At 44.8% G+C, this 14,221-nt stretch overlaps 1 protein-coding gene across 3 annotated transcripts in view; it reads right to left on the bottom strand.

Annotated features, from left to right (window-relative positions):
* NBEA (neurobeachin) overlaps positions 1-14,221 on the bottom strand; it is a 470,020-nt gene that overhangs the window by 202,874 nt on the left and 252,925 nt on the right. The gene's annotated exons all lie outside the window — the stretch shown is intronic.

Here is a 14,221-nt window from a genome sequence, read left to right as displayed (position 1 = left end):
CAACAGAGGGAAAATAGACTAAAAAATTGAACCAAGAACCTCACGGACACAGATGGATTATAATGTCTAACATTTGGGTCGCTGGAGTCCTGGAGGGAGATGGGAAAGAGCAGGCCTGAACTTGTACTTGAAAAAACAATGGCTGAATACTTCCCAAATCTGTCAAAACAAAACAAAAAACCTAAAAAACAACAAAAACAACAACATCCATGTACAGATTTAAGAAGTTGACAATTCTAAACAATACACTCAAAGAAATTCATGCCAATGCACATCATAATTAAACTTCCGAACACTAAGGACAAAGGAAAACCTACAAAGGCAGCCAGAGAGGAAAGACGCTTCGCTGAGAGAGGGAGACCAATTAGAAGGACAGCACACTCCACACGAAAGCTCTGGTTCTGGAGCCAGTGGCGGGCGTGTGCTCTGCGCCCAAAGGAGGAGCCATTGGCCCGGGACCACACAGCCCCGACCGCGTCCTTCCCGAGCTGCGGAGAACAGGAAAGGATCAGAGAGGAGGAGCAGAGAACACGGTGCACCCCCACACGTCTGAAGGAGCGTGCCAGGCAGGCAGCCCTATAAACACAAGGGAAGCGATGAAAGAAGGAACATTGAAACATCAGGTGGGAGAACGAACACAGGAAGCAAAATATGAGTAAATATAACAAGCTTTCCTTCTCCTCTTGAGCTTTCTGAATTACGTTTTGCTGTGGAAGCAGGAGGTGTAACGCTGATGCTTTCGTGTCTACAGAGGTTCTGCTGAAGACAAACAGAAATGAGGGAGGTGGAGGGGCCATAGAGGACGGTGAACTTTCTGTTCTTCACTGGGACTGGTAAAACGACACTCCTGTAGACGGTGGTGAGCCAGGTACCACACATGCAGAAATTAGAGCAGCCACTGGAAGGGCTGTACAGACAGAGGCACTCAAAGCTCAGCTAACCAACCATCAGAAAGGGACTGAACGATCCCATTTACAATTGCATTGGGGAGAGTAAGGCATCCCCCCTTTCTGAAAGTCTGCGTGAAGCCACTTGGTTTTTATAGAAGACCTACACTAGTACGGTAACAGCCTTTTTCATAAAAGCAAAAGTCCTCTTGGGATGTCGTTCGGGTAACAAAAGCGGGAAGTAGTGTGGGTCCTCTGTAACAGCGAAGCGGCAGAAGGCCGTCCTTCAGAAAGCAGGCCGTTCTCTGGCTTTACGCCACTGGCTGAGGGGAGGTTTCACTGGAACACTCGACTTTCAGATAGTGCGCAGCACCTGTAGAATACCTGGGAATACATCTAACCAAGGAGGTGAAGTATGTGGAAAATGAAAACTACAAGATGGTGATGAAAGGAATTGAAGAAGACCCTAAGAAATGGAAATATATTCTGTGCTCATGGATTGGAAGATTGATATTGTTAAAATGTCCAAACACCCAGCAATTTACAGATTCAATGGAATCTCTGTCAAAATTCCAGGGGGATATTTGAAGAAACAGAATAAACAACCCTAACACATGAGTGTGACGGAAACACAAAAAGACCCAAATAGCCAAAGCAATCCCGAGACGGAAGAACACTGCTGGAGGTGTCACACTGCTTAATTCCAAACTATATCACAAAGCTCAGCAATCCAAAGAGTACAGCACTGGCATAAAAGCAGACACACAGGCCGATGAAACCGAAAGGAGAGCCCAGAAACATAGCCACACACATATGGCCAATCACTTGACCGAGGAGGCAAGGGTATTCCGCGGGGAAAAGACAGACTCTTCAGTAAGTGGCGTTGGGAAAACTGGACAGCCCCCCGCACAGAATGAAGCTGGATTGCTGTCTGATGACATGCACAAAAAGCAACTACAATGGAGCGAAGGCTGAAACAGAAGACCCAGTGCACTACAACTCCTAGAGGAAAACAGGGGGTATAAGCTCCTATGTAATCACTTTTTCTGAGATTTGAAAACAAAAGCATAGGCAACAGAAGCAGAAATAAACAAGTGGGACTACATTGAACTAAAAAGCTTCTGCAGAGCAAAGGAAACCATCAACAAAATAAAAAGACAACCTACTGAATGGGAGAACAGGAGAACATATTTGCAAATAATACATCTGATAAGAGGTTAACATCCAAAATCTATGTTAAACAGTCATGCAACTCAATAGTAGAAACAGACAGAAAACCCCCCAAACGATCCGATGGAGAAAATGAACAGGCCGCCTGGACAGAAGACATACAGACGGCAGGTAGGCACAGGAGAAGGCACTCAACGTCACACCCACACTGAGGCATCTCCTCACATCAACTGTGACGTCATTGTCAAAAAGACACAAAACAAGCGCTGGTGAGGACGTGGAGAAAAGGGACCCTTGTGCACTGTGGGTGGGAGTGCAACTGGTGCGGCCACTGTGGAAACCAGTATGGGGGCTCCTTAAAAATTAAAAAATAGAACTACAATACGACCAGCAATTCCACTTCTGGATATTTATCTGAAGAAAATGAAAATACTCAAAAACATATATGCCCCCCTCTGTTCGGCAGCACCCTCTGTATGTAGGTGTAAAGTTCCATCTTTTCAAATCGATGGGCACACACACGCACACACAGTGGAGTGCTGTACAGACACAAGAGGGAAACCCTGCCATTTGGGGCAACAGGGACAGACCTTAAGGGCGGCACGACGCTAAGCAAACAAGGGAGACCCAGAGTGACGGACACGGAATGCTTTCACTTACATGGAAAATCTAAATCAAAGCAAAAGAAACAGAAAACAAACAAACAAGACAGCCAACCAAAAACTCCGCACCCACGGACACAGAGACCAGCCCGGCGCTGCGGCAGTGGGGAGTGTGGAGTGGGCAGAGTGGGCGAAGGGGGTCCAAAGGTACAAACTTCCGGTTGCAAAGTCAGTCAGTCGCGGCGAGTGTGGTTAACAACACTGCATTCTGTATCTGAAAGTTGCTACGAGAGTAGGTCTCGAAAGTTCTCATTACAAAAAGAAAACTTCTTTGTAACTATGTGTGGGGACGGATGATAACTAGACTTATGACCATTTTGCAACAAATATTTAATCATTATACTGCACTTCTGAAGCCAATATAGTGTCACACATCAATTATATCTGAATGAATAAATAGAATCGTTTCCAAAATTTTGCTGAACATTTAATTCTGATTTCAGGTGAATAATTTTATCGATTTTTTTTATTGACTCTTGAAAAGCAATTTATTAAAATTATGTATTTGCTTAAACTGCATTGATATTATCTACTTTTTTAAACTTAAGCAACACATAGCCTCTTTTTTTCTCCCTCTGCCAAGAAAATCGCACTTGCTGTTTGTTTCTCGTGAAGCCTGCAGCACAGCCCCGCCCCGCCTCTCCTCCTTCCGCTGTCCCAGACTTGAGCCGCGTCCTGCGCCTCCGCTTGGTTTGGCGTCAGTGGCAAGAACCTATTCTGTGTGCAAAACTATGTCCGATTCATTTTTTTCATCTAAAAAGTTAATTATAATTAAAATAACAATATGTACTTCAATATAACTACCAACTAAGTTTACAAAAAGATTATTACTTTAACTTCTGAGTTTTTTATAAAGTAGTCAAATAAACAATTACAATGCTAAAAGAAAGTAATCATAATGGCTAAATCAGAATTGAATTCCAAAAACTGTTCAAGTCATCCACAGGAAGGCAATAAAAAACAATACATAAACAAAAAAGGGGGAGGAGAACAAACACAAGAGAAAAATAATGCTTCAGAAAGAATGCTTTCTATGAGAAATCCACTACAAATAGAACAATATGGGCAGACTGAAAGTAAAAGGATAAAATACGTATGTCAAACGTCAACCGAAGGAAATTAACCTCAGATAAACACACACATCGGAGAAAGTAAAATTACTGGAGACAAAGAAAGGCCTTGTCTAACGACGGAAGCGTCCACTCAGTAGGAAGACCCCAAGCCCACCTGTGTGTGCACCGAACAGCAGCGCTGCCAAGTACGCCAGGTGGAACCGCGAGAAGAGGAAGGAGCAGACGACAAATACGCAACTAGCAGACAGACAGACGGAGACGTGAAAGGTGTCAGCAAGGACACGGAGGGCACCACCACGGACCAGCACTCTCTGACCCGTCCAACCACCAGCGGCAGAGCGCACACCGCTCTCGCGTGCCTGAGGGCCACGGACCAAGGAGACCGCGGCCTGGGCCATGAGGCAGGTCTGACCCGTCTTCACAGACTGAAATCATACAGTGCCCTCTTCTACAAAAACGGAACACAAATGGAAATCAGCCATAGGAAGACAACAGGAAAACCTCCAAACACTCGGAAATTAAAGCAACAAACTTCTAAATTAGCCACGAGTCATAAAATAAGTCTCAAAGGAAAGCAATACATTGAGCTGAAGGAAAAACGCAATGAAAATATCAGAATTTGTGGGACACAGCTAAAACTACGAACAGGATTTATAGCACTAAATGCATGCAATAGAAAAGATACAATGTCTCAATTCAATATCTAAACTCCCACTTTAAGAACACAGAGAAAAGTGCAGCAAGAAGAAGGAAGGAGATAATAGTACAAATCAATGAAATCGGAAACAGAAAAACAATGGACAAAATCAATACAGCAAAGAGCTGGTTCTTTAGAAAGATGAATGCAAGTGAAGAAGAAGAAAGAGAGGGCACACAGGTGACCAACGTTGGGAGTGGGACCGGGAGCACCGCCCCAGGCCCTACAGACCTCAGAAGTTCGGTAAGAAGACACCGTGCAGACTCTATACACGTGTCTGACACGAGCCTAGAGGACGCTGACCGAGTGCCAAGTGCAGGCCCCCACGGCCCACTCCCAGGAAACGGGCAGGGTAACTATGAAGGGAGTTTAAAATGTTATTTAAGAACCCCCCCCCCCCCAAGGAAAACTCCAGGTCCAGCCAGTTTCACTGGAAAATTGTATCAAACATTTAAAGAAGAATGAACCAAAATTACACATGATTTCTTCTAGAGAACATAAGAAAAGGAAACATTTCTTAATCAATTTTATAGCCAATATCGTACCACTACGAAAGTTAAAGACAATACAAAGGAAAAAAATACAAATATCCCTTATAAATAGACACAAAAGTCCTTAACAAGCTATTGGTAAGTAGAATACAGGAATATATAATAAAAATTTTTACCAAGTGGAGTTTATTCTAGGGATGGAAGGCTGGTTCAATATTTGAAAATTAACCACTATAATCTGCCATATTAGTAGCTAAAGAAGAAAAACTACATAATCATATTTAATCAATTTAGAAAGACAAAATTCAAAGGCTATTCATGATGAAAAAAAATCTTCAGACGTAAAAGAGTAAAGGGCAACTTCCTCAACCAGATAAAAGCAACTACAAACATAGAGCTAAAACCACAGTTAAAGGTGAATGGCCGAGTGCTTTCCCCTGAAACCGGGAGCAAGTCAAACGCGGTGTCTGCCCTCCCCACTCCTGTTCAATGTGGCACTGGAATTTCTAAGCTCAGGCAATACGGGGGCGGGGGGGGGGCAGCGACACTAAAAGGAATACAGATAAAAAGGGAGAAGTAAAATGGTCCCTGTTTGCAGATGACATGATTGTCTATGTAGAAAATCACAAAAACCTATCCCAAACTCCTAGAATTTAGCAAGGTGATTATGAGGCAAGACAGACATACAAATATCACTTGTAGTTCTACATGCTAGCAATAAACAGATGGAAACTGAAATAAAAATGTCACTAAAAAAAGAGACAATTATGTATAAATCTAAGAAAGCATGTGTAAAGTATGTGTAATAAAAACTACATAATACTAATAAGTCGAATAGTATCTAAATAAGATGGAAAGGCATACCATCCTCACGGATGCAGAGATGCCGTGTAGTAAAGATGTCCATTCTCCCAAACTGATACACAGCTTTAAAATAATTCCTATCAAAATTCCAGCAAGAGTTTCAGTAAATAAAAATAAGATTTATTCTCAAATATAAAGAAGGAAAAAGCGGGAAAACACAAACAAGATCATTCTCAAATTTATAGAAGGAGAAAGCGGCAAGAATTATTACACGTTTACGGCCATGAAGACTGCGCGAGAAGGCCAAGTGGTAGACATGGACATCAGTGAGGCAGGACGCAGAACGGAGGGTGGAGACCCACACGAGTGTGCCCAGGGGGCTCCGACACAGGTGAAAACCCACCCAACGGAAAAAAGACAGCTTTTCAACGAACTGTGCTGGAGCAACTGAACACCCACAGGCAAAACACAAACACCGTGACCAACTCTCACACCTTATACAAAAATAGCTAACGAGGGGTCAGAAACATAAATAATTCTAAAACTACTGTAATTTTAGAAAACTAAAGAAAAACAGTGGGAGGGATAGGGCCAGGCAAAGAGTTCTTAGACGACACCAAAAGCACACGCCATCCAAGGAAAAAATGACACCTGGACTTCACAGAAACTCAAACACCTGCTTTAACAGTGGACACATTGAGAGGATCAAAAAAGTGGATAAAAATGCTTGCAAACCACGCATCTGACAACGGACGGGACCAGGTATACATGGATTTTCAAACCGAGCAGTGAAAAGCAAACTACACCGTTAGAACATGGGCCGAAGGCATGAAGAGACGTTTCACTAAAGAAGATAAAAAGATGTCAGATACACACGAGAAGATATTCAACATCATTCACCAATAGGGGTAGGCAAATTAAAACCGCAGTGAGCTCTGCCTGGTGTGGCTCAGCTGGTTGGAGCTCTGTCCTGTAAAACTACAGACTGCAAGTTCGATTCCCGGTCAGGGCACATACTTAGGCTGGGGGTTTGTTTCCTGATCGAGGCGGGTAGGAGGCAACTGAATGGAGTTTCTCTCTCGTTTTGGTCTCCCTTCCTCTCTCTCTCCTTCCTTCCCCTCTCTGAGAGTCAGTGAGCATGTCCTCAGGCGAGGATTTAAAAAAAGCCCACAGTGAGGTACGATTACAATTCTATCACAATTGCTAAAATAAAAGGTAGAGACACCACCAATGCTGTCAGGAGGCAGAGAAACTGGGTAAGCCATTCACTGCTGGTGAAAAATAAAATAGTAGTCACTCTGGAAAACAATTCGGTGGTTTCTTAAAAAACGGAACAATGTAACTACCACTTGACCCAGTAATTGTTCACGTGGGCGCTCATCCTAGAAGAACGAAAACTGTGTTTACACAAAAACATGCACACAGATGTGCACAGCAGCTTCAGCTGTGATACTCCCAAACCGCAAACAGCCCAGATGCCCTGCACTGGCTAAACGTTAAACAAATGTGGCACATCCACACCGTGCGGGAGCCTGCAACATTTTGAGCGATACGTACAGACGGATTTGGGGGGAGAGATTCCTGGTTTTAATAAATTTTTCTCAAGACAGTTTCTGATCTAAAAATGCCTAGAAGTATTGGTAGGGACAGCTAAGTAATTTTCATCGTGTTCCCATTTTCCTGATGGATTATGGTTTACTGGCGCTTCAAGAATCCTCAGGGGCAGGAGGACACGTCCGCAGAGGACTCACGTTCCAACACCGCTGTGTTTATTTGGCATCTGCGCCCAGTCACCAACCTAGGAAATCATTATTCTGTTCTCTCTTCTACCTTCCTTCCTTCTCTCCTTCCTTCCTTCTCTCCTTCCTTCAACGTTTCCAGCCCCAAAGCGTTTACTGAGCACGTGTCCTGGAAGATTCATGTACTTTGGTGGGATGAAGACAGCACGCATTTCGTTTCCTTCCCTTTTATCCCACTCACGTGTGCTCTGCTGCTTCCCACTGAAACCCATCAACACCACACGCCCACAGACCTTTAACCGAGCCGCTCCCCTATCACCCTTCTACTTCATATTTCAGCACAGAACACACTTTGCCAGGTTCTTCTGCAACATGTGGGGCACTTGGAAAAACTAACGGACTACTCTAATAAATTTTTCAGAGTGATTATAGGTGTGGTTGTGTTAATCATTTATAAGCACATCAAAAATGTCTCTCTGGGTCATGCCTATTTAGGCCAGTCTATTCTGGCTGCTCTGGGAGTTTCAGGTACTGTGGTAAGTTAGGTTTGCAAGCCCTTCTTTTCGTGAAGGAGGGCTGGTTCCCATTTCTGGCACCTGGTGGGAGGCTGGGGCAGCAAACACACACCCCGGGGTTCTCGCTTGCGCAGCGGCACGGGGAGCCAGCGGTGTGGGGAGCCGGCGGCCCAGCACTCTGCTCACACTTGCTAGTGTGGAACCCTTCTACGCTCTTGTGCTTCTGCTGGTGACATCGGCTGGGGGGTGGGTGTGACAGCATATGCACATTTCTCTACCTACCTGCCTGTGTTTTTGTAGCTTGTTTTGGCCTGTTATGCCTGAACTACAGGCACGTTGAGGCCACGTTTTGTTCATGCGTGTGGTTCTGCAAGTCCTGCGTGTAACCACTGGGAAAGAGGTGGTAGACAGCCAGGAAGGAGTAAAGGGGCAGTTCCCAGTTACGTGGGATCGCGATGCTACTTCTGATGGGACGGTGCTCTGTAAGCGGAACTGGGTATTTCAGCACAAATAGAGTTCAAGAAATCATAATTTTCCTTCATGAAATTACTGATAATTACACTTTTAATGTATGAAATGCACTCAATTTCCTTGAATGACATTGTCCTCCGCCCCGCCCCAGGAACAGATCCCCTAAGCTGCGGAAAAGCTGAATTCACCTGGTGAAGCATGACTGAACCGTTAAGTGGCTAATTTCTGTTTGGTAACAAAAACTATGTGATGGAACACAGAAAAGAGCGAAAGGCACAAAGAAATATTTTGCTAAAGACAGACCTCCAGCACGGTGAGAACTTGACAGGCTTTTGTCACATTGAAACGCTTGGGAGTAAAGGTGGGACATCCACTGTGGTGTATTCCAACCCGAGAACTAAGAGCCTAGAGCAGTAACAGCTACAGATGGCCAGTGTTAACTGCGAGCTTATTGCGTGACAGGCACTCCCGGAACACACAGTCTTCGGTTCACTTTTCACAAATTCCCTATGGGATAAATGCTGCTGTGAGCCTGTCACAGATGGAGGAATGGAGGCCCACAGAGGGTAAGCGATCTGGACCAAGCAGCCAGCAGGTGGCAGATGGTACAGGTGCTCAGGCCGGGCCGGACCTCTGAGAGCCCACGGAGGAGATGGGCGGTCTCAAGGGCGGCATGTCAGAGCACCAGCACAGCGGCCCTGCGCTCCTCTGTGACCCCAGCTCATCACTCTGAACGGGCCACGCAGAGTCCTGCGTGTGCTGGGTGTTTCGCTCATGGACTCACCAGACATTTACTGCGCACCTACTAGGAGCCAGGCATGCACGGACGGGCACCCAACATGGTTCCGGCCCTGGGCAGCTTTCAGTTATCTCACATATGTAAATGGGCAAAGAAACCAACAGCTCCTGTGCAGACAAAGCTGGCTCCACGCTGCAACCGGCTCCCCGGGGCCTCTGGGATGGTTCACCTCTCGCCGCCTCCAGTCCTTCCGCTGCTCTACAGCCCCTCCTCGGGGCCACGCACCAGAGCGGCAGGACGTGGTCTCTTTGTTCCCCCTGGTCAGCCCTGCCATCCTTTCAGGGTGCGCAGTACATGTCTTGGGATATAAACTGGGAGGTCTGAGCTGAGCAGTGCAGGGCCACGCCTGTCCTGCTGCCACGCAGAACGTGCTCTGTGAGTTCCATGTTAAAACTCTGTACAGCCACCAGCTGAGCTTGTCTGCATGGGCTCTGGCCTTTCGGCTCCTTTGGCACCTGGGTGCTGCCTTGCAAACACAGCTGGTGCCCAAAACCATTAAACGTATTTTGTGTGAAAGACAGAGGTGAGCTACAGTAACAGAGTGGTGGAACCTTGTACGTCAGGGGTTGTACAAGGACATAGGTGAGTAAGTACGTTGACAAAACAAATTCGGTGTCTACTGGCACTCTTAGCTCTCCTCCATGAGAAAAACCATCAGCCTTTATTTAAGGTCTTGTGTCCTCCACAGTCAGCATCCAGGGGCAGACGTCACCCTGATGCTGTGTGCGCGTGTGCACTCATCCATGTGAGGGCTATACCTCAACGCCTGACAGACGCGGTTGGTCCAGAAGTATCCAGCCATGCACGATGAGAAATGGGGAACTTTACTGAAGAAGAAACAAGAAACATTGCACGTAGGACGATGCTGCCACAGTCCCCCACAAACTAGGCACCTGGGGACCTCACACAGTTCTCCCAATCGCCATCAGCTGCCCCACCGTATTTTCCTGAATCTCTTCGATGATGTGAAATCTCTTCCCTTTCAAAGGTGATTTTAGTTTTGGGAAAAGCCAGAAGTTTCAGAGCGCCAAGTCTGGGCTGTAGGGGGCCTGAGTCACCTGGGTGATTTGATGTTTCACAAAAAAACTCTGCATGAGACATGATACATGAGGAAGTGCGTTATCGTGATGAAGCTGCCAATGCCCAGAGCTGCAGCCTTCTGAAGCATCCAAATAGTTTCTGTGGAGGAATGTTCAAGCTTAATGCAATATTTGATGCAGATTCGTTGCTCTACTCGCTCCGTCATTTTGAATGCGACCGCCACACAGTACACATGCTCACTCAACAGCGTCTACCGCCCCCCCTGACCAGTACAGTGAGGTTGCCATTGTTCACACACACGCATTCCAGTCCACTCTCCTTGGCTGCCAAGTCACATGATGTCATACAAACCAGTCTTGTTAAATTAACAGCGGCTGGACTTTTTCTGGACAGGTCTCGTGTGTTGTAAGCCATTAATTCTGTTCTGACTCTTTCCTGTGGGTCACTGGGCACTTCTTCCATGTCCTCTCTCTCGGACTCTAATATTCTCTCTAACCTGAGGCTGTGCATGAGATCTGATCACTTAAAAACTGAGTGCAGAAGCTCCTGAAAAATGCATCCTTCCTGTCTTTGACAAGTGTACTCTCACATTCTAACACGGTAAAGTCATAGTTCACGAAGCCAAATCCCGATCTTCAGCCAAGTGTTTTTGAGCCAGGCTAATTTTCTTTCCCTCCACGTGACTACTGGGCCTGCAGGGAGAGACAGGGCTCCGTCGTCAGGATTCCACCCCCTGCCCTGGGGATGCAGCCCCGCGTTTTGGCTACATCCTTTGCTCTCATGCGTATCAGTGGGGAGCAGTTACTAGGAAACACGATTCTTGCTGAACTCTGCGAAACGTTTTGGATTTGCAGCAGAGAGAGATACTGACTGACGGATGTACATGAACTGAACAAGGTTCCCAATCGACTGCAATGAAGCTTTTGATTAAAAAAAATCAGAGAATGTTATTAAAGTATAAGTTAGATTGCACAAGCTATCCTTAATAATGAGAAAAGTTGTGTTAGCAACCAAATCAAACAGCTAAAGATATAAATGACAAAGCGAGTAGGAAGGGAAACTTTCTGCCCACAATTCTGTTTCCCATGTGGGTTTCCCATTTTGTCCTGAGCTACTACTTTCCGAGTACGGTGCTACTCTCTCTGGCGACACCACTGCAGAGCCTGCCCGCCTCTGCCCGCAGGGTGTAATGCGGCCCGACTGGTCCACGGGGTCGTTCGCACCCTGTGGCTCCGAACTTACTTTTTATCAGAAAGAGGAAAAGGTAGTATCATTGGTTAACGTATGATAACAAAATCTTAGTCACATAAATAGGAAAAGAAAAATCCTTTGCCATAAAATATACTACAAAAGAAAACTTAGTTGATTCACAGTGAGTTTTGAAAAACAATGTTAATGTTATACATTAATTTTAAGGGGGGTATTAAAATGATCTCTGATATGCGTATGTTTGGTAAGCGCTGAACTGCATTTTCACTCATATCTTCGCATCTTTAACCAAGTATTCTTCTGACTCAGCTTTTTAAAAAGTTGTTAGTATTTTTTTGGCAAAGGCATACAAAGCTTTTCGGAGTTTATGAATACTTTTTTCCCCGCTTCCAATGTGCTAGACTCTCAATTTAAAGGAATCTTAGGGCAGAAATAATTACTTTAATCTGGGTTTTCACTTTCTTAATTAAGAAAATTGTAAAATTACTTGTGAAACATCTAATTCTACACAGTAATTATCCCACTTGAAGTAGGCAGACTATTCTTTCATCCTAATAATTACTGTTGTGGAGAATAGGTTTAGATATTTTTAGAAGGTATAATTAAAAATTCTTCCCCACAAGACTTCAGAATTGATCATGGTAAGAAATTACAAAGAAAAAAATTACTTAACTTTGAGTACTCTCCTTATGCTAAATTGCAAAATTTTCCATTATCTTTAAAATGGTATCTGTTACTGCAAGATAAATGTTTTGAAACCTCATGAAGTGTCTTACCGACCCTGTATTGTTTCAGACCACTGTCTGTGGTTCTCACTATTGCATCACGCCAACCTCAGGTCCTCGGTTGAGAAAACGGTGGCAATATAACCTCCCTCCTAAAGTCACCCCAAGGAGCCCACGGGGAGGGCAGAGCGCCTGGGAGTCGCAGGGCCCACAGGAGGCAGGCAGAACGCCGCACCCAGCCCCGCCCCTCGGCAGGCGCAGGACCACCACCCGAGCGCCCCTCCCTCTCGGCCACGGGAGCGGCAGTTCTCCCGCACGCTCTTCGCTGGGTGCCCGCTGCCACTTCGCTAACAAGTAGTAATTGCATCAGCTGTCTCACACGCTGAAGAGCACAGAGGGTTGCCTTTCTACCAAACCAAAACAGGTTTTCCAGAAATCAGATGTTGTCTAATGTTCTGACATTTTAACGCCACGCCCTCTTTCCCCTGGTGTTAGCCCGCCGGCGTTATTTAGAACCCCTCCTCCCGCTACGCTTGTGCTGGTGCTGCTCATTCCTTGTCGTGCCTCCCTCTCACCGAAATGTCCACGCCTGCCCACTCGGTAATTAATTGCGTGCTGTTCTTTGCTGCGTTTCTGTTTATTCTGTATTACATGCCGTTCTCTCTAACACACCCTTGCTTGTAAACCTGGCAGTTTAACATGTTACTGTACTTTGGGGGCCTCAACTGCTCACCTGCCACCTGTGCGTTCACCCTGCACTCTCACTGGGTGGTGAACGGCGAGACATCAGGACACTGGCCTCAGGCAGCTCCGCAACTTCAGACAGCGTGTGTTCACTTCATTGTTCTCTCCTGGTGTCTCCATGCACTAAAATAGACTTAACTTTTAAAACAAAATGACGCCAGAGACAACCCCTGACACACAGCGCGAGTCTACTAATGACTCCACACGCTCACGCCTCTGAACAAACCCACGGGGCCACCTGCTCGCACACCCTGAGTGGGGCGAAAGCGGCCACCGATTTCCGGCAATGGAGCGAGGAGTCACCGCTTTCTTAGGAGCTTATCCTCCCTTCCTAGGAGAGAATAATTTGCCAGTAACATGTTTAACCCAAATAGAAAAACACAGCCTAGTGAATGAAGAACATGTTGACAATTCAGTCTGCCTTTCGTGAAGTCTGCCGTAGGCTATGCGATCATTTCAGTAGCGAAACGCAAGCCAGCCCCTTGGTGTTGAATTCTTTCTGGCATTTATGAGGCATGCCAAAGAAAAATGTTTCCATCCAAGGAAGTTACCTAGTACATCAGCTTTTAAACTAAGTGTAACATTCTGCTTTTTAGTTTTACAATGAACTTTCTACTTACAAAAGCTCTCAACTGTGTTAACACTTTTAATTTTGTCCATTCAGAAAAACACCAAATCCTACACTCTTCTCTACTTTGGAACTTTTCCTATAAATATCAGTCCTTAAAAATTTAAAACTAATTGTAAGAGTAGTTTTCTCTCCCTGATTTAAATTTTTCAAATTAACTGTCTTAAAATAATAGAGAAGGAAGAAAAGTACCTGCTAGCTGAGTATCCATATAACAAACTTTTCATTATATTTTACCTCCATACCTCATTAATGGAGATAAATGTTTTTGAAACTGTATTTAGAATAGAGTAATGATTTTGTAATTATTTTAAGACTGGTTTTAAAATATATTTAATTTTGAATTCATTTTTAGTGTTCAATTATAAAATGTTTTTCTAAAGGGCAGCATAACACATGTGCTTATATAGCTTAAGTAAATTTAAATATTAACCTCCATATTCAAGCCTCAGTTATTAAAATAATATTTAAATTTCTATTAAAATGTAGTATTTAAAAATCTTATTCACTTTTGGAGTAGTTTTAAACTACTGTCTCAATTTAGATAAATTTATTGCATAAAATTT

This window comes from Desmodus rotundus, chromosome 13 (genome assembly GCF_022682495.2).
Source record: "Desmodus rotundus isolate HL8 chromosome 13, HLdesRot8A.1, whole genome shotgun sequence".
Classification (NCBI taxonomy): domain Eukaryota; kingdom Metazoa; phylum Chordata; class Mammalia; order Chiroptera; family Phyllostomidae; genus Desmodus; species Desmodus rotundus.
Note: the sequence above shows the minus strand (reverse complement) of the source record. Positions and strands in the feature narration are given on the sequence as shown.